This window comes from Ambystoma mexicanum, chromosome 2q (genome assembly GCF_040938575.1).
Source record: "Ambystoma mexicanum isolate Mex_15411 chromosome 2q, UKY_AmexF1_1, whole genome shotgun sequence".
Classification (NCBI taxonomy): Eukaryota; Metazoa; Chordata; class Amphibia; order Caudata; family Ambystomatidae; genus Ambystoma; species Ambystoma mexicanum.
The window spans coordinates 93,992,473-94,014,628 of NC_090924.1; the positions used below are offsets into that span (position 1 = coordinate 93,992,473).

General features: G+C 44.2%; 1 protein-coding gene across 1 annotated transcript in view; it reads left to right on the plus strand.

Annotated features, from left to right (window-relative positions):
• The window catches only part of LOC138569187 (ankyrin repeat and fibronectin type-III domain-containing protein 1-like), a 2,784,778-nt gene that overhangs the window by 254,613 nt on the left and 2,508,009 nt on the right, over positions 1-22,156 (plus strand). The window contains exon 3 of the mRNA XM_069646931.1: positions 17,993-18,133. The gene's annotated coding sequence lies outside the window, so the exon portion shown is untranslated. The remainder of the gene's footprint in view (positions 1-17,992; positions 18,134-22,156) is intronic.

Below are 22,156 nucleotides of genomic sequence, written 5' to 3' on the forward strand. Positions count from 1 at the left end.
AACTGTCATTTTAGCCAGATGTTCCTGTAATTTTGGGACAAACCAATCTTCCTGGATGTCTGCAGCTATGTGTTGCTTTGCTGTGTGTGCCGGAAAATGTAACTGTTGAAATGCAAGTTACAATAATTCTCTTCAACCACATTTCTTGTTCCTCAAGTGGGACCCTTTTTTGTAGGTCAATTATCTGTGTTATGGGCAGTGAGTTATATCCCGCTTCCTTTTCCTCTTGGGCATTACCTTTTAGCACATATTCTGATACTTGGGGCTTTTGAAAATAAGCTGCCTGTTTTGCAGCAGCGTCCGCTGCCACGTTTCCTAATGTGATTATTCACTGTAATTGGTATGGGCTTGGCATTTCACCAAAGCCACTACTGAAGGTTCTGATAGTGTTTCTGTTAGCTCATTTAAAAGTTCTGCATGCTCTACTGGGGACCCTGCTTCCTTCTGAAACTCCTCCGCCTACACCTAGACAACTCGACATGTACCGTTGTGATCACACATGCCGAGTCTGAATAAATTGTTACTGTGCATCCCTTTGCCACATGCAATGCTTCAATTAAAGCTATACATTCTGCAGCTTGTGCTGAATAGTGCATAGGTAATCTTTTCTGCACAATGATCTCATACTCCCCTTCCTCCAATCTTGCCACTGCTGCACCCACATGCTTCTCCCCTGAGTCTGGGCAAATAGATGCTGATCCGTCCACAAAGTACACTTCACCTTCCTGTAGGGCGTTTTCATTTGCTTTAGGAATTTCATCACCGTACCCCTCATATGTGGCACAATTGTGGTTTTGCATGTCTTCTACCGTGCATGGCTCAGTGATGAATGTGGCTGGATTTACTGTCTTGCAGCGCACTATGTGGATGTTGGAATTTGACATTATTTTTTCATAAGCAGTTGGCCTTTGTGTGGTAAGTGTGGATTTGGATCGTTCGAGAATTGCAAACAGAGAGTGTTCAACAAACAGTGTTACAGACCATCCTATCAATATGGTGGTACTTTTTTCAATTGCAAAGCAGTGGCTGTGAGAGCTTGTCCGCACGCAAAATGTCCCTGCATCACCGAGTGTAAAGTGCCGCTGTAGTATGCTAATGGCTTATGCCCTAACAATGTTTTCTGTGTTAGGATGGCTGTCATTAGTGTTCCGTTGCAGTTCAAGAACAAGTAGAATTCTCGATCATAATCTGGTGTCGCTAGAACTGGTGCTATGCAAATAAGTTCCTTTAGTGTGTTGAAGGCAGTGTTCATCTCTTGTGTCCATGTGATACCTGTGCTTTCTTTTTGTGCTGTTTTAGTACCTGTAGCATGGGACTTGTGTATGCTGCATAATCAAGTATCCATGCTTGACAATAGTTACATATGCCGAGGAATTTCTGCATGTCCTTCACTGTGTGAAGCCTGATGGGCGCGCGCACAGCTACTGCCCTACCTGTGAATATTATTTTTCCATCTTTCGATATTAGTTGTCTAGATATAGTACTTCTGCTTCACAGTACTGCATTTTCCCTCTGTCCACTTTGTTCCCCTTCTGTTCCAATAAATTTAGTAATGTGATGGAATCTGCTCTACAGTGTTCCTCATTCTCACCACAAATCAACAGGTCCTCTACGTACTGTATCACCATGCTTTTGACATCAATATTTCTAAGATCATCATGCAGTATTCTTTAAAAATACTCAGGTTTTCACAGTATCCTTGTGGTAACTTGCTATGTTTGCATCTTTTCCCCCCTAGTGTGAATGCAGTCAGGCATTGTGAACCTGGATCGAGTGGTACTGCGAAAAAAGCATTGTTCAAGTCTACCACTGTGAAGCAAGTGGCAGATTTTGGAATGCGGCACAAAATGGATGCAAAGTTGGGGACAAGGGGAAACTCCTTTTGAATGATGTTATTAAATGGGCGTAAATCCTGTATCATCCTCCAAGCCCCGCCCTTTGCTTTCTTAATCGGATAAATCGATATATTACATGGCTGATTGGATGGCACAATTATACCCTGTTGTAGCAGTGCATGTATTGTCTCATTTATTCCCTCTTCTGCTTCCCTTGACAGGCTTACTTATGACTTACGCTGGGCAGCACCATACCAGGTTTGAGTTTAATCTTAACTTGCGTCACCTCCTGTAGAAGCCCTACATCATGGGGGTTAGTTGTCCATAGTTTTGTGGCTACCTGTTGCATGTCTTCATTGAAATATGACAGAAGTGCATTGACAATGGCCATGAGGGGGTTAGCCACTTGTCTGTTTTGGACCATTATGTCACAGGGTATGCATATTTTCATTATTATCTCCCAGTCAGTGTCATTGTCAGTAAACAGCTCCTCGTCTGTCAGATCGTGCAGTGCTATGTTTGGATCTATGCATAATTCACTTCGCCATTCGCATCCTTGCATGTCCAGACCCACCACCACAATACGTTTAGCTGACACTTGTACTCCCTGAAAGTCTAGGGAGAGGACGGTACCTGGTAGTATTTCAAGGGCAGCCACAGTTTGGAAAACAAAGTCAGAAGGCACTCTCCATTCTGTCCGTGTTATCTCAGACACCACTCTTGACCACATACAAATATGTCTGCATTAATGGGAAGTCCGCGTACTGCTGTTTCATTTGCTATAGTGTTAATCACCAGCATCACCCGGAGGGGGCATATTCCCGGGGTCGAGCACACTATTCCTTTTTCAGTGAAAGAGATGGTCATATTGAGTTTACTAAGGAGGTCCCTTCCAGCAGGTTGATAGGCGAGTCTTCATCGTATAGTAGGGGTATACACTGTTTCCCCCCCACCGTTATATCAAAATCTCTAGTGTATGGAACCATGACCACTGCCCCAGAGAATCCCTGAGTTTTCAATTTTTTTCCTTACAGTGGAAACCGACCTTCCATTAGGCATGATATTTCCACTCCCGAGTCCACCATGAAGCTGAACTGTCTTCTTCCTATCTCCGCCCCCACCAGTGGTTCCTCATCTGGACGTAGGGTAGTTGATAGGACTGGAAAGGCAAGTGCTCTCTGTGGGCTGTCCTATTGTGGGTGTGTGTTTGTCCCCGGGAAAGAGAAGATGTTTTCTCCAACCATGTCTGTTCCCCGGAATGGTGCACCATTGGCTGTAGTGGTGAAAGGGTTACTGTGCATGTACCCCATCTGATTTTGGCGTGTTACTCATTGCTATGTTCCCTGTGGTGGTGCTCCATGCCCTTGTGTGTGCTGAGTATCAACCTGTTCCCCTTGTCTGTATCCTCCCATAGGTAACCCATAGGGACTGCCGGGGTGGGGGGTGGCCGTACTGTTGCTCATTGTTGAATCCCTGTGTGTTCTGGTAATATGCCATGGGACGGTTGCGACATTCCCTTGCAAAGTAGCCCCAACTTCCTCATGACCAACATACACCCCGTTACCCCCACCTCGGGGTCCTTGTCCACCGTAGCCCCCTCTCTGTCCCCGCTACCAACCGCTTCCTCTTCCAGGTCTTCCTTGCCCCTGTGGCCCGCCGTACTGTTCCTCTCCGGCCCATTGTTCTTGCGTTTGCTGCCCAGGTGGCTGCCATCCTAGCCTGTATTGCTATTTGCCCCTCCTTCCCTTCTCCCTACCTGTCTGCGGAGAGGGCGGCTGCTACTGCTGCAACCTTCACAAATGTATTTTGTACAAGCTTTGCTTCATCTGCCAATCTTTTCTGTGCAATTTCTCTCTCTCTCTCTCTTTGATCCCCCTACAATGGTGTACTATAATGCTCTGTAGTTCTGCCAGCCCTTTGCTTCGATCCCGGTAATTTTATCTAATGCCTTCTGTACCACCTTCACTTGATTATAAAGTAAAAGAGGGAGGTGGACTGGTCCCAGGCCGTGCCTGTTTCCTCCCTCCACATATCCTGCACCCTAAGAATGAACTGTGCAGCATCTTCATATCCCCCATTGTGCATTACATCATCAAGTGTAAATCGGGGGTGTCAGGGAAGGTTCTCCAAAGTGCATCCCACACCTGTGCCCTCATGTTATTAAATGATGCCCCATCGTGCCGGTCACAGTCCATTGTTACTCCTGGGAAACCCGCTTTCACCCCCACCCTGTCCGCTTTATCACCCACTGCAGATACTAGCAGGCTTCTGACATCCCCTATAGCCAAGGGAACCCATGTGCTGTGTTTCTCAAAGGCATATATCCATTTCCTCGCCCCTCCCAAAAGTGAAGGTAGTGACTTTAGTACATTTGTCTTGTCCATCAACGCCCAGGGCACATAGTGCAGCCTTCCTGCCCCCTTGTGGATGAGTGGCATCTGTAGATTTGTCTTTTTCTTTCCCTTTCCCTACCTTTGTTCACTTCCTTTTTGCCAACACCATTCTCCCCATCCTGTTTCTCAACATTCCCTGCCACCTCTCTTCTTCTCCTCCCACCTGTGGGGTCATATACTGTACTTGTAGGCCTCCCCCTGTTGCTCCTTCCTCGTACTCAATATCGCTCCAACATTCCTCTTTCCTCTCGGATGTCATACTACCTTGTCCCGTACTTACCTGATCACATTCCTTCCTTATTTGCACTATTTTTGCTGGGGTGCTATCAATGCGGAAGAGGAAGTCCCCGGACTTCAATTCATCCTCGGCTATGAAAGAAGGTGTTTTTAGCGGTGGTGGTTGTGGTGTTTGTCTGCCCCGTCACTGGCAGCCTGTCGACGCAACGGGACGCTAGTCAGCCCAATTCTGTTTGGGTACTGATGATATGATCTTCTATATTTCGGGTGATTTGCCCTATATATAAATGCCGGAGATGTGCTTATTGGGCCATATGGGCTTTTAGGGTCATATGGGGGAGGGGGTGCTGTTGCTATTGTAGTGCGTGCACTAGGCCAGGGCAAATATAATGGGTCACAGTATCCTTCAGCAGGCCTGGTCAATAATGGGAACAGCTCCTCTCCTTCCTTCTTTTCTCCCCCTCCCTCCTCCTTGCTTACTGTCACTGCAGGCTGTGATTCCCTGTCTTCATTTTTCTGAGGATGCATTTCTTCAAACATTCTCTAAAGGTCTAATAGTCGTGTTTTGGAGCTGCTTTCCCTTATATTTAGCCAATAAATATGTTGCCACGGAATCCAACACTGTCTTATCAAACAACCCTGCTTCTGGCCATATCTGGGACCATCCCTCCCCCTTAATCTCGGTCAGCCATTGGTCATGATACTTTTTAATTTTTTCACTATATAAGGGGAGGTGTTGACAAATATGCAAAAACTGTGTATCCGTGTCCATCATTTCTTTCCACTGTCTGGGTGTGTATGTGCGTGTATGTATCAATTATCACTGTCAGTACTTCAATTGCTTGGTATCTTCTAGCATGACATTGTTCAAAGTTGCTTTTCAAAACATTTCACTTACACCTTACTTTGCTTTGACCATGTTCATGAACAAAACAAGAACCATGAAAACATGAACGACTGAACAGACAGATTTGACAAACTGATTCACCTCTACTAACAACAAAGAACATAAAACATATAATTTTTAGGCTAACTTTTTTAGACCCCACTCCAGTCACACCTCACAGTTACTCCACCCTGGCCCCTTCCGGGCCAACCTCTAAAGAATGTTTACCAATACTAAAGAGAAAGAGAAAAACTAAGTACTAATGTTCCCCGAGTCTACGCAATATGCAAGACTCCTACTTATTCCTTTGTCCTCACTTATTAATCTGCACTGGTCGAGACAGTACTATGCAGCACTGCTTTCCACCCCCTTTCGGAGCTAGTTTCACTTATCTCCTCTTATTTAATCACCATATACAAAAAAAAATATAATGGCCAAATAAAGAATGAAATCAAAAAAGCACTTTCGCCCACAGTCGCTCACAGTCGCTCACTCTTGCTCGCACCCAACCCTACCCACAGGCCGTTCCCCTGCTCTTCTAATCTGACCCTTTTCCCGTTACTCTTCCCTCCTTTAGTTCTCCTTGCAATCATTGCAATCAATACTCACGTGTTCTGGTGATCCGAGAGCCTCCGTTCAAAGTCTATCCACAATCGGATTGCCACCCCCAACCAGGCCGTCGCCTGCTCTGGCGAGCAGCTGGGAATTTGCAAAGCTGCGACATGCAGAACCAGCTCAGGAGCATACGCGTTTTAAATACCGGTCGGCCGTAGGTGGTGGTGGTCTTGATGGTGTTACCCCGGATCTTGCTGCACTGGGGGCCTTATCGGAGCAATCACTTTGTCGGGGTCACCAAGTGAAGGTGGTAATTCCCCAAAATACAAACCCAAACTCAGAATAAACGGACATACTCCAGTAGGAAAGAGACCAGGAGAAAGATTGCAAGTTATTTAAAGGTTTATAAAGTAAATTGATGCACGCAGAGGACTCTGCTGCTCTGAGAGCGCACTGCCAACAATACAGAAACAACATATCTTTATACACACATTTGGTCATCAGTGAAAAATAGTATAAGGGGTGAATAGTATGAGCCCAGTGGTGCAGTGTAACAATAATGTATAGTCCATAGGGGTGTGGGTCAGCTTGATTTGTTGGTGCGAAGGTGTTGCTTCTCGCAGCATGTGGGTGTGCTGGGCTCATCTGATGGGGTGGAGGTCAGACTGGACACGCAATGTGTGATTGTTCTAACTAATGTAAACTACACAGTAATCTTTGAAAATATTGACATTTTGTAGGTTAATTCTCACACCTCTAAATAATTCGTTTTTGTGTGATTTCAGAGACAAAATTGGAGGGTAAAGTTGGACCCATTTTAAACTAGATGCTTAAAAGTGACTCTATACTGCAAAGAATGCAAGAACCCACAACAACCTTAATTAATAATCCTATATTGGTGAATGATTGGTGTTAAAATATTGAAACTGAAAGGTCGTATGAAAATTATAATTGCTTCTCAATACTATACAAACCTCTGGCCATGCTTCCTCATTGTTTGTGTAAATTCCCAAACACCTAATGGAGGTTGTTATTTTTACGATTCAGATTGAATCTCATTCCTACGGGAGAGGTTCTCTATTTAGTCCTAAATGAGCAACTTTAGAACATTTCTGCAAACTCTGTAGGCAACCAAAGTCTATCCACACTTTAAATCATCTGTTGACATAGTGTCCTGCATTGCATTAGCTGCAGATCATTATCTTTGGTGTTTTGTACACATGGATGAATGGTTACCTTCCCAAGAATTCTGGTTACGATTATCTAGTGGCTATGAAGTTCCACTTGCTGTTCTTACATTTTTATATCAAATTAATTTGATTGCTATTAGGATGTAATTTTTACATTTTTGTAAATCATGATATATATTTTGCTATGACTGTATTTTATTAACTTTGCAACTGAGCATTTTCAAGCACTTATCTAACCACTTTATTCCTTGAGAATAATTATTTGCTTAAAATTGTACTGTTTTATTCTTATTTGAGATGTTTTATTACGCTGACAATTTCGTTTTATATTTTTGTGTAAGGTTAAACAAATTTCACGAATAAAATAAAATAAAAAAATATGTTTCTGAGGCTTGTGGAATCTGCTTGGGTCACATGCTATGCATAGGCCGACATCTAGTGGAAGCTCCAGAGTATTACAGTTGTTGTTTATGAAACTCGAAAACAGATGTCGATAGGGCATGCCAGTAATACTATCCCTAGTGTGACGTCCGCTGTGCCCATGGTCCTTCACGCGTCAATGTCCCTCAGAGTTTTTTTCCCCTAACACCGTTGGACGCTATAACACGGATTTCTGTTTTGGCTTACGCCATTAATTATTAATGTTATTAGAGCTAGTACTCTTTCTATCCCTTATTTACCGATCTTCAATGAACATCTTCGACAGCAGTGAAAAGGACGACAAAGAGCTGACTCGATGACACCCCTTCGGCCTTGGAAGGCCGCACCGGGCCTCAGCCCAGACAGTGTGAAGAGTGGGTGGCGGACATTACTTAGGCCACTAGGAGAATGCATATTCCCCTTTTCCCTCGCTATTTTCACCTAGCTGCCTTTCCATCCATTCATGGAAAACACACCATTTACATTTTTCTCCAGTTGCAACAAGAAGTTCCCCTGAAAAGACAAGCGCCGGGTGTGCAACCTCTGTCTCCAGAGGGACCACGACAAGGGCCACTGTAGAGCTTGTCAGCTCCTCAAACCAAAGATCCTAAAGGACCGAAAGACCAAACGTTGGGCCCACCACGCCATGAAGGCCGAGGCCCCCATGAACTTTGAGGGTGCATCCAGCGACAGCAGCATCGACGTCTTTTTGGATGACGAAGGCGATAGGGAACTGATCGATTCCCATGTGCTAACCTCGACCTCATCAGACAGGCCAGCAGCGCTGTTACGGGGACAACACCCAGTGGCAGTAGTACACACAAATCAGCACACACTAAGCACATACGCAAGGGCCGAGAGTCAATGACAACATCGTCTACACACCCGCACACGGCGTCGAGGGGTAGGTCCACTAGTTCCCTGTCCTCTGGGCACTTGAGATGATGATCGCCACACAACAGGCCCCCAAAGTCGCGAGATGACACAGACCCCATGTCCAAATCATCAGCAGAACGTTGAGCATCAGAAGACGTGGCTTCGGACCTCCTGTTCCAATTCGACACACTTCACAAACCTCAAACTCGGCAAAAAGCACCAAGACTTCAAAAATAGCCATCTGGTACAGAAGCATGTCCAGGAGACTCTCCTTAAGGGGAGAACTTCCAAAAACCACTCTTCAAAAAGTCACCATTCTCATTGGGAGAAAACAAGTAAACTACATAGTGAAAAAGACAGTGTTTCCCAAGGGGAGAATACTATAGCAGCAGCTTTGAAAAACAAGGGGCAGCCTACTCTAATGACACCACAAACTCCTGTGACTATTCCAAATTCCTCTTAATGGAGTCTCTTAAGACATTGATAGAATGATGAGATGCATGACATTCATTCGACTTTTTTTTTTAGAAAAATCCCCAGGCTATGCAAAGCTTACAAAACACGCCACCAACTAGTGGTGCCACGTCTTCACAACCCCAACAAAGAGGCCATGTCCAGATACCCTTCTAGTTACCCCTCAGCAAGAACCAGTCCAAATTGATCTCTATGAATCAAATACAGACTCTGAGGAGATTGAAACCCTAGAGGAGGTGAACCAATAATACGATGAAGATGAAGAGTATGTGTATAACTTACCCTCTCCCGTTAACCTAGAGCCACCGGTGGCAGATTCACTGGTGGACAACCAACTTCATTATAATGATTTGCTCATAAAATCAGCCAAGCATTTCCAGATTCAGACCCAGGAAATACAACTGGACAATGATTTAGGGGACAGGAAGGCTGTTACCAAATTTATACCTATTCTTCAATCTGTTCAAAGAAGAATCCAAACCTCCCTAGAGACTCCTAACCAAAAGCAGGCGTTGAACGCGCGTATTGAAAATATGTTCTGCTCTGTGCCCACAGACCACTGTACATCAGGGGCCAATTAAAACCAGATTCACTAGTAGGGACCACAGCACGAAAAAGGGCAGGAACAGCTCTAGTCTCATCGCAAGCACCCCCTGAAACAGAGCAAGAAGCTTTACCCTCTCAGTGACTTTTCAAACAAGGACTGCCTACAATACCACTTTATTGGCAAGTTACAACTGCCAAAAGTGGGAGGAGATTGCAACATTAATGGCCTCATCTCCAGAACCTCTAAAGTCGCAACTGTCCTTCGCAGTAGGAGAAGAAAAGGCAATGTCAAACTGCATCCTAAATAATATCTTGGATGCCGCCGATAATGCGGGTAGAATAATCACTGAGGGGACACTCCTAAAACGCCATGCATTGCTTTGGCAATCAGGATTTAAATTGGAAACGCAGGCAACACTCCTCAACATGCCTATCAAACCGAATGTCCTATTTGGTAAAGCGGTTGTGGATGTGTTAAAATCTGCTAAAGAAGAGTATGACACTCTTAAATCCTTAGGCCAGCTAACAAATAAACCACCAGGTAAAAGAGGTGGAAACAATTTTCATCGCTTTCAAGGACAACATTCGCAGAGGGGTGCTGGATAAAGCCAAAGCCAAAGCTCATCCTGGGGTTCCAATCAAAGACAAGCCTTTCAAGGTTTCCAAAGGAGCCAGTATAGATCTCTCCGCTGTGGGAGGTCATCCACTTCCAGAGGTGGAGCAACACCTCTGAAACAATGACCACCGCTTCAGGTCCGCTTCCATGCCTCTCCAGTAGGAGGGCGTATAACACGCATGGGAGGGGATCACCTCAGACAAATGGGTGTTATCAACTGTGGTAGGCGGTTATTGCGTGGAATTACTGCAGCGACCCGAAAACCATCCTGCTTCAAAAATCAACCACACAATAGGAACAACGCAACCTTCTAGAAGAGGTCACTACGCTCCTACTCTAGGACACCATTAAAATCATCCCAGCGACCAGGTAAACAAGGGCATATATTCAACTTACTTCTTTGTGCCAAAGAAAGATCTAACCATGTGCCAGTATTAGACCTGTGCCTTGAAAACACCTATGAAAAGCCACAAAAATTCTGCAGGACAACGCTACAAAGAAGTAATCCCACTGCTAAAGCGGGGGCACTATATTGCAACCCTGGATATGAAAGATGCTTATTTTCATATTTCGATGTTCCCAGCGTACAAAATATTCTTGCGTTTCAAGATAAAAAACCAGCAATACCAAATCAAGGTGCGACCTTTCGGAATAGCATCCGTCCAAGGGTATTCACCAAGGTACTGGCAGTGGTGGCAGTGCACCTGCGCAGGGAGGCAATCCCAGTGTACCCCTTCCTGGATGACTGGCTGATCACAGGGGAGTCACCCCACATTTGCAGGCACAATACACAAAGAACAATAAACCTTCTTATGAAATTGGGTTTATCGATAAAGGAGAAAAAATCAAGCCTTGTACTAAATATGACAAAACAGTTCCTAGAAACTGTCATACACACGGAAGAAGGGCTGGTATTTTCATCAAAGGAGAGAATCCAAAAGATGCTACTGCAAATACCACAGTTTCAAGCTGTTCACCAGATAAACGTATGCAAAACTATGCGTTTGCTTGTCATGGGGGCATCTTGCATTTACCTGGTCCCACGCACACGTTTGTGTATGTGCCGATGCAGTAGTGGTTGGCAAAATAGTGGTCTCAGGAAAGCGGTCAGTGAGATGATCTAGTGGTTGTTTCACCAACACTAGTACAAGCCCTTCGCTGGTGGAAAAGGAGAATCTGTTAAAGGGAAAACCCCTCCATGATCCAGTGGTGCAGGTAGTAGTTAAAACAGACACATCACCCTCCGGGTGGGGGGCACATCACCTTCATCTCACAGCACAGGGTCTGTGGACTCACACAATGGCACAGAACCATATCAACCTGTTGGCACTTCTGGTGGTATTCAAGGCGCTTCAAGCATTTAAAGCACGGCTGACAAATCAGTCGGTACAGATCCTAACTGGCAGCACAGCTGCAATGTTCTACATCAACATGCAGGGGTTCACACATTCTCCAAATCTGTCCAAACTAGCACAGAAATAATGGAAATGGGGACTCAAACAGGGATATTCCTAACTTCCCAACATTTTCCAGGGGAACTCAATACACTAGCAGACTCACTAAGCAGAGATCCCCTACCAGAAGAACATGAATGGAGACTTGACACAAGCGTCGTAGATCACATTTTCTCACAATGGGGTTGCCTCAAGCTAGACTTGTTCACAACAAGAGAAAACAAGCAATGCCCAGACTTCCCATCCAGGTTTCCCCAACCAGATTCCAAAGGGAATGGCCTATGGATGAGTTGGTCAGGAACATTTTCCTACGCTTTTCCCCAAACTCCACTAATGAACAGGGTGGTGAACACAATTTAAAAAGAACAAATGATGCTCATCCTAATTGCTTCCATGTGGGCAAGACAACCATGGTATGCACATTTGCGCAAACTGGCGATGTGCAACCCCATCAAACTCCTGTGCCAGACCAATTTGCTGACCCATCATGGAGGAATAACATTATACCCTCAACCTCACTCAATGAACTTGGCAGCGTGGCTCCTGAGGTCGTAGAGTTTGGACATCTAAATCTACTACAGAGGTGTATGGATATCCTCAGGGAGGCATGTAAACCAAACACAATTTGTTATTTGGTGCCAGTCTAAACAAATAAATGCCATAGAATGTACTGCAACCCACATTCTTCCGTATATGCTCCACTTGCTGTACTCAGGGTTAGTATTTAACTCTATAAAGATTCACTTGGCGGCTTTATCAGTTTACACCACCTCTCATAAAACGGTATCATGGTGGAAGGTTTCTGTCATTATGGCATTTATGGAGGGAGTAAAGAGAATCCATCCTCCGATTCCAAACCCACTGCCAGACTGGGATCTCAATGTAGTACTTGAAATGCTCATGGGTCCTCCTTTTGAGCCTATGCATAAGTCAAGTATTAAACATCTCACATATAAGACTGCCTTCTTAGTGGCTATTACATCCATAAGAAGAGTTAGTGAACTTCAAGCATTGTCAGTGCATGACCCATTGGGCCTCATTACGAGGTTGGAGGTAGCCTTGCCGGTAAGAGCGGCAGGGCTACCTCCATACCGGCATGAAAGTCTGGCACTCGTGAATGGGCAATTTGCGGGGTATTCCGACCCTGCCGGTGCCGATAGATCCCCATTCCCATTTCAGCCCCATAGGACTCAATGGGAATGGGGATGCTTATAGCACTGCATACCTGTAGCCGTTCATACCGGCTACAGGCATGCTGTGCTTGCGGGTGCCTTTCATTCTGCCAGGGCAGACCTGGTGGAATGAAAGGCACCCGTGGCACAACTCGGAGTTCGCCGGTCCGGTAACAACAGTACTCGTACCGTTGTTACCGGACCGGCAACCTTGTCATCCACAAGGATAAACGGGTTTTTACGAACACATCCTAGGTTTTCACCTAAATTAATTTCCAAATTTCACGTTAACCAGTCCATTGAGCTACCGGCCTTCTTTCAGAACCCAACAAGCTCAGCTGAGAAACAACTCCATCCACTAGATGTAAGAAGGGCGGTCCTTTACTATGTAAAAAAGGCCAGACCGCTCAGGAAAACAAAACAACTGTTTGTCTCCGTAGCACCAGCAGAGAAGGAGTCCACATTTCAAGAATGCCATCTCCAGATAGATAGTCAGATGCATACAGCTCTGTTACTCTTTATCAAGCAAAAAACCGCCTTTCACAAAAGAGCTCACTCCACAAGGGGTGCAGGAGCTATGTTGGCCTTTATCGCAAACGTCTCACTGGACACCATTTGCAAAGCAGCTACATGGAGCACAGTACACACTTTCACTCAGCACTACTGCATTGAGACTCATTCTAAAGCAGATACACAGGTGGGACAAGTGGTTCTAAAACATCTTTTTTCCACAGGACCTTCTCACAACCCACCACCTTCTCCTAACACTGCTCGCTAATCTATGCATAGCATGCTATCTAGGAAGATTCCACAAGCCTCAGAAGGGATACATGACTCACAATAATCATATTTCTGATGCTTGTATCTGCTTAGATCCACATGTGCCCACCCTTCCTCCCCTTGGAGTAGAATGTGTGTAAATGTTTACCTGAGCTTTATCTGATACTTATCTGCTTTAATACACCTGTACTCAAGCTATACTTCATGCAACCTCATGTCAGAAACAAAACAATCTGAGGGATCTCGTCACGTGAAGGACCATAGGTACAGTGGCCGTCACTCTAGGGATAGTAATACTGGCACGTCCTGTCGACGTCCCTTTTCGAGTTTCGAAAAAACAACTTCTGTAATACTCTGCAGCTTCCACTAGATGTCGGCCAATGCATAGCATGTAAATCTAAGCAGAGACAAGCATCAGAAATACGATTATGGTGAGTAATGTACCCCATAAACACACACAGATATATAGATATATATTCAAGGAAAAAACTTTAGTTGCAGGTATGTTAAGGTGAGCAATACATTGTAACAAAACCTTTGAAATGCAAGGAAAAAAACTTTAGTTGCAGGGACGTTAAGGTGAGAACTTAATGCAACAAAACCCTGGAAATTCAGCTAAAGCGACCTTAACTTCGCACCCCCCAGTTGCGCAGACTATGACCACTATCTGCACCCAAAGTGAAAATCAAGAGCTGGAACCCATGAATATACTTACAGTTCTGCTTAGTTTCAAAGTGAGGAAGGGGCCAGTCCCATCAGACCATGTTGCTCTAAATGGTTTTGTAAATTTGCCTCGTTTATTAGGCACCATGGCATGAGGCAGCTGACCTTTTCCTCAATTTGAAGCTAAGCAGGGTCAGTCCTGATGACTGCATGGGTGGGAAACCTGATTCACCAGTGATATTTCACCCTTGATGTCACTGTAGTTGTAAAAATATCTTATTATGTGTAAATAATTGCCGGCTTTGAGAGCTCCCAATGTTTTTAGTTGATGTCCTGTGTGATTAAATTATTTGCTGAGGATCACACACTTTGTGTGCTACAAGTCCCTTGTTTTATGTCCCGTCTCTTGGCGAGTGTTGTGATTCATCGCACACTCCCAACTACCCACATTTAGGCAGCACAGAAAAGGGTAAAAAAATATTGGCTGTAAGATTACCATATGTCCAGGTACTTTTGCTGCATAGCGAAAATAAAAAAATGGCACCCATGAATATATGCACAGTAGGTTGCCACATATTTTAAACTGAAATATACAAATGTAGTTCAATTTACTTTCTCCTTGGAAGAAAGTGCACAAGACAAAATAGCATTGGACGTGCTCACCTTTTAAACCCAGCAATCTGTAGTGAAATATTCCATGGAAAACAAAATCCCAATATGAAACAAGTGCTTGTGGTCCGGTGGGTAAGCGCCTGCACTGGGAACATGACAACCTGAGTAAATTCATGTTATCCACATCCTTGAGCAAGTTTACCAACCTCAAAAAATCCCAAGGGGTTGCATCGCCCTCTGAAAATATAGCTGCACCAGTGTCCAGGATTGTAAACTCTCTTGCCATATCATGGGCAAATACTCATGATTTACTTGCCCTCTCATCATTTCCCCTCCTCACCCACATCTGTCTTTCAACAATACTCTGCTTTATAAAGCTAACTTCAAAAGTACACATACCATAGTGTCACTCAAATATATAAATCCTTATAGAACTATGTTAGCCAAAAGTGTACAATTTTGGCATTATTCCCCCTATCTTGACTGTGAGACTACAAATACCAGAATGCAATTCAGCAAAAGGCAACAAAATTGTCTCTGAGTGCAAAACTTTCAAGGAGTGACAGTAGAATGGTTAAAATAAAATAATGCAAATGCTGTGTGTTATGAGATATTTAAAACTTTACAAACTCACAATGTGTTTAGACAATGTGCAGTGACATTAAATGATTTGCCAGGGAGCACACACTTTGGTTAAGCAGCGTTCTGCAAGCGGTAATAAACCCCATTTTGGCACCATCATTTTGGCACAGACATTGCAGCCATTTCTAAATGCCCTCATGCTAAATAAGATCACATGGCTGCGCTGCAACAAACCTCACCACCTCCCACTTGCATTGCTTTTCTTTTAATTAAATTAAATTAGTTAAATTCTTTTTTAAAACATGCAGCCTTGAGCCTTGGTCTGCCATAGTTCAAGGCCCAGCATTTAACCACAAGGCCACACTGGCTGGGTGCTACATGAGCCATACATTTCATACTTGGCCTATAATTGAATATGTTCAATGATAAAAGTCTAGGTATGAAACTTGTGAGAACAAAAACAATGACACCATTGTAGCATAATGGTAAGCTCCTGTGTCTTGAACTCCTTAAGGCCATGGTTCTCTGATAGCTGTGTTCAGCATAAATGTGATTTTTTTAAATTTCTTTTTTTCAGTTTTTTAAAAATGTGGATGCCATGTATTATGAGATATTTAAAACTAAGAAAACACACGGCATTCAGGACTGAGTACTGTCTGCCATCCATGCAGTAACCGGGGCCGATACTGCTTGGTGTCAAAGCGAGGAACGATCCAGCCCACTTAGGCCATGTTTCTCTAAGTGTTCTTCTAAGGAAAAGCCCATATATTTGGCAACATGGCCTTAGTGGGCGGACCCCTTCCTCCCTTTGAAGCTAAGCACGGTTTGTTCCAGTTACTGCAGGGATGGAAAACCCACTGTTGCTGTAAAAATACCTATTTTTTGTATTTGTTATTATTGACTGGGAGACTACAAATAGCAGAATGCCATTCAGCAAAAGGCAAAAAATTATCTTTGAGAGCAAAACCTTAAAGGACTGACAGTAGCCCGGATCAAAAAAGTAAATAATTCAGATGCCCATCCATATAGTAACCGGGACGCACCCTGCTTAGCTTCAAAGTGTGACCGACCCTGCTTAGCTTCAAAGCAAGAAAAGATCCATATAATTCCTCTAAGTGGTCTTGTAAATTAGGGTCATTTATCCGGCAACATGGCCTGAGGAGGCTGGCCTCTTCACTTTAAAGCAAAACAGAGTCTTCTCTCCTAACTGCATGAATGGGAGACATTGATAGCCAGTGATTTTTCACCCCCAACATCACTTTAGTTTTTTAAGTATCTTATTAAAAAATGTAACACGCGTACCAAACTACTTATACCTGCGGTCTCTGTAGCCCTTTGTAACTTTGGATATAGCCGTGAATATGGTCAAAACAGCCAGAAAAGAAAATTCTTTCCTGCCCCCAAAGGCCATTTCCAAGTTCCCCCCCACATCTGTGCCAGTTCCCCCTTCATCTGTGCCAGCTGCCCCCACTCCCAAGGCAGCCTCGTCACCTCTGCTGCCCTCCCCGTTTCACCTCAGAACACACGCTGCTCCTGTGACGCAGTTTGCTTTCAGTTGTCGGCTATTCACAGCTATAGCCAAGGCTACGGAAAGCTTTGTGTTGTAAACTCAGTCTCTGGACCCCCTCCAAATCCCAGATTTCACTCAGTGCTTTTTAGCCACCCCCACGCCGCTACCCTGATGACATGCATATGTTTTCTGACCTGAAAATAGCTTTTTACTGCGTTTCGTTTTCCCATAACCTCAGCCATAGCCATGAATATCTCTTGCATCGAGAAAAAACAAGATAGCATTGTTTCATTTCTGAAAAACATGATCCTGCAATGCAGCATGGGAAATACAACTATAAAGTTTGGGGAAGGGGGCACTCCCTTCTCCGTCAAATTTTAAGATAACTACAGCACAGAATAACCCCGAAACACGCATGGATTGTGAGTCAACGCTTCGTGCCCAAGTTGTTTTGGACCTCGTCCAAACCCTTCTGTGCGCTTTGTCAATAATTTACCTTTTTTGTCTATGGAAAAATTAATGGGAAGTAGATGGCACTTTTGGAGAAAAAAAATGCTTGGGACGCTTAATAACTTTTTGATTTTTTAATGAATCTTTACAAAACTTTGCAGTCTACAAATTTTGAAGGGTTCTTATGTGTCTCCGACTCACCTTACCTATACAGCGGCGAGCGCCGCCCTATAATATATATACCTCTGCCCCTCTTGCCTTCCTGGATTAATTCTGAAGCTCTAGCTAGGATATAGTAGTCGTTTTGGGGGAGGCCCTGCCATGTAGACTGCCCTCAAAGACTGGTCCATTGATGTGCCATAATGCCCTTATGTGCTGTCCTGATCCTCCACTGCGTGTGACTTGGATCCTTTCAGGGGGCCCTTATGGAGCTCTGAACCTTAACTTTCCCAACTAAAGGAAAGTGAAGATGCCTTTAAAGATGGAACAACCTAAATACAAGTACCAGCATGAATGCACAAGCATCACTTTTAGTGATCAAATAAAAAAAATGAATGGAAACGAAAATGATTGTTTGAGATGCTTTCCGTATTTTAAATAAATTGGTCTTAGTGTAACACATTGTTCCGGCTGTTTAGAACTGTTTTATAGCACAGCCATTTTTTTCTTTGAAGTAATGGGAACAATAACTATAAACATATATTGTTTTAACCAATCCATTATTTTTCACTTTCCTTACAGTGGTGATGAAATGCTCAATTGTGGAGTGGCATGCATAAGTGCAAGCATGGCCTTCAACGATTCTGTGCATGGCATCTTAGTCATGGACTGTACGGATGCAGCCCTTAATGAAATAACGAAAAACATAGATCTTGTCCAAAGGTGAGCTCGTGATTGTCAATGTTTTCTAAGTGTGTCTCATTTTCCAATTACATTTTAACAACACCATCTTGCCGAATGTCACATTGTGGTTTTAAAGTTCTTTTAACTCGCCTTTCCAAGTTATTTTAACTCTCCTAATCCTGGTGAAAATGTGTTACAGAATATTGTAATGTCAGCAAATCCCTCTGTGTATGCCGTGGTAAAACATGATCATGCAAATTGGACCTATGTCTCTTATAGTGCAAACATGAACACATTCTATATGGAGATGTATGGATTCTGGTTATTCACGATGTGACTCCATTCTTAGACAGTGTCCTATACATCTTAGCGAAAAGATCTAGCAGTAACAATGAGATTGCATTATTCTGCTTAAGAACAGCCCGGGACTCTTCCACTATTGCTCATACCTGTAACATTAAACATAGGAATAGGCCAGAAGGAAGGTGACAGTGCTCAGATTCAGAAGACTTACCCGATGGAGTTTAAAGGCCCTTTATCTGACTGGATTGCTTTTGGGACTTGAAAATCTTCATCAAGTTTTTAAAAGAGCTTTCTCCCTCTGCTTTTGCCTCATTGTATTTATTTAATTGTTCCATGGATTTGTTAAGTTCTTGGATGGTATCTCAAGAAAGGGCACGTAAGAGAGCAAAGATGTCTTTTTTGGACAGAATAGGGCATCATTGGTTCAAGAGGCATATTTAGGTTGCCATTCTGCTCGGTCTCATGTCAACAGATTCCTTGCAACAGAGTGAAGATTTTGAATATGGCAAACCTACTGACATTTTTAACTCTGCAACAGGGCATGAGTTGTTGCTACAGTGACGCACATTTGTCTGGAGGTAGCATAGGTCTTTGACCAAGTAGGCTTTCTGCATGATGCATTGAAGTTGGAGGGTGATACTGAACTTAAAAGACTCCGAACTGTGGTGGTTTAATGAACTTCAAATGCAAAACTATAGAAGTCTGCTTGGACACAATGGATATTTAATTGATGAAATGTACTATTATGCACAACTAGAGTCTTGAGAAAGAGCAATCAAGGAAAGTATCTGAGGTTAGGGAAGAAAAATGAAGTCATGGGCGCACGCCTTTCCTAGCACAAGCTGATTCTGGTTATAAATGGAAGTAGCGTCTCCCAGTTTGTTTTAAAAATAAATGACACACTGAGGCATTTAGATATTGTATTTGGCAGTACAGAAAAGAATCATGATCTTTCATGAAGAAAATTCCAGGAAAGGGGTATGATTTTGGGAATTCTTTGAGGCTTTGATTGATGAAACTGTTTTGTAACTCACAGTGAACTTGTCATACGGTTTTTAATTATGATTTTGATGATGCCATTTTCTTACTTTGCAATATGTAGTGCTGCAAAAACAAATAATCAATACCTGTGCGTAAACAAACATGAAAACACCCCTAAATGCAAGCATCAAATGTACACAGAATCAACTGTATTTCAACAATAGAAACGACTCGAATGCATACTGTGCATTTGCCTGCATAAAAGAGAAACTCAGAAACCTGCCATGTCTCTTTCCTTAGATCCATTGTTGGAAATTCTTCCAGGTGGATGGACACGTTCCTTGCACAAGACCTCTGGCAGTATGTACATTGCTCTGTATAAGAAACACAATATTCAACTCCACCAGTTATAGAGTATAATATATGGCTCATTAGTTTAAACCTATATGTGTCTTGATGCCCCCTCAAACTCTGCAAATATACCGACCTTCCTGTTTCAGTTCTAGTGTGGAAATGGTGATCCACGTAGCATTGAAGGTAAGGTAAGGTAAAGTAAGGTAAGGTAAGTGACCTTATATAGCCCCCGCCCCATTCTGCCAAGAATGTTGGCCTTGCTACATGTGGCTCTGCAAAGGAAAGGTGGTGGAGGGCTGTTATGTTAGATTGATAGTAGGGAAAGCATGTGCAGAAATGTGTAGTTTTAAATGCTGGTCGGAAGTACCCATTACCTGTGTGCCGGTATGAAAGCTTCTGTATTCTGACAGGGGGTAGGACATGATATTCTGGGTAGGTTAGTTGCAAGGGCACTATGGGTGGATTGGAGTGTGGTGTGACGGTAACAAATGGAGAGGGTCAGAGTCTGTGTTTTTAATGCCAATCCTTGTGGGTCATCTAATGCTGAACGAATGCGGTGGAAGTTCCAACGATTTTAGTAGTGAGGAGCTACTGAGTTGGAGGAACATGGGAAGTAGGAGTGGTTAAGTGGACAGAGACTTAATTGGGTCTAGGAGTAGATTTCTTGCTTTGTTTCGGAGATTGTGATCACATGTTCAGTGTTGTAGGAGAGATGGTGAGCATCGGGGTGGGGTAACCCTAATTGGGATTGTGGTTCCTTGGGTGGGAGGCACAGACCATTCTCAATAGTAGACCGTTACTGTTTGGTGAGTTACTTGCCTATTGCAAGCGTCAGCCAAGTTATAAGAAACCCATATTTTCCTTTTGTGTTAATCTTGGGGTGTTGCTCTTTGTCCTGTTCAGTTAAATAGAAGGGTTGTGGTTTGAGCTATTTTTGAACGCCAGGTGATTTGCATGATGCCGAATACACACACATTCCTTCAACTGATGGATCCTCTATATTCTTTTCTTAATGTTTATCTTTTTAAAGAATCATACTCAAAAGTCACATTAATACCATTTCTCTCAATGATACAGCAGAGGGACATGTTCTAAAAAAGGTACTATAGCCTTGTGGTAATTGTCAGCTTGTTTGTCACTTCGTCGCATGTGCATCTAGCATAAGGAAAACTTGTTCACATTCATGTATCCAATTTACGGGGTAATTCATAGATTTCAGCGCAGAGGCAGTGCATGCGAGCAGCGCAGAGAGGGGGCGTGTGCCAGCGTGCGCCATCAGTGTGCGCTAAACAGCATTCTGGCGCAGAACGTATTCATGGAATTTCAAATTCATGAAGTGAAATCCTGTGTTGAACTATATACAAAGCACAAATCCAGGGTCCATGAGCCCAACGCTTGAAAGGAAACCTAGAAAAAACCCACCTAATGAACAACTATATACAAAAAGGTGGGGCATTGTCCAAGCGCCCCAAATGAAATAAAAACTGAAAGGAAACCTAACACTAATTAACTGTATACAATGGCGGCGGGCAAGTCCTATGGCTCACGTGTTGATTTCCCGGGCCAGGGCATCATCGAACTCCCGTTCCACGTCCTGGAGGCGGGCCTGCTCCATAGCCCCGGGGTTTCGTAGGGATAAAGCCATGTCCACCTCCAACTCCCTGCAAATTGCTTCGAGGCACTCAGCCCGCCTTAGCGCCCTGCGCATGGAGTTTTCGGCCCTGACCATAGTGAGCCGTGCCTCTTCTGCCCGCCGCCGCTCCGCATCTATTTGCTGGTCCAACCGCTGCCAAACGGAAGACACCACCAATCTAGGGTCCTCCTGCCCTCTGGTCGATGCCTGCCCCTCTGATGTTGATGGCCCCGAGCCATAATTGCTCCCACCTTGAGCCTGCTGCTGCCTTGCCTGTGTCCTGGCTCTTGATGCCTGCACGTCCTCCTCCTGCTGGGGTGCAGTTGTTGGGGTGCCCACTCCTGCTGGACCTCTGACTCCCGACTGTGGCAGGGATGTGTCCTCCACCAGCCTGGCCGCTGGGTCAGAGGCAGCTCCACAGGGTACCCAGGTGATACTTGGGCCGGAAGATGGCATGGAGGGCGACTGGCGCATAGGGGGTTCAGTTGAGGAGGGGGTTGGTACAAGGTCCAGCACATGGAGGAATCTAGCACTGGTGACCCATCCTAGTAGGTCGATGCGGTCAAAGAGGCATCCGAGATAACGTGCAGAGTCTTCACGAAAACTCAGCAGGTCATCTCGCATACCCCGTTGATGCAACGCCATCCCAGCCAGGACAGGCTCAACCTGGTCCCGGATTGCCACACCCGCAGGGAGAGGAAGGCCAGTTGTTGTGCACTCATCCCCTCCCTGAAAATGGGTCTGGACGAACGCATCCCTGCTGGTGCGGGATGATGCAGTCACAGGATCGT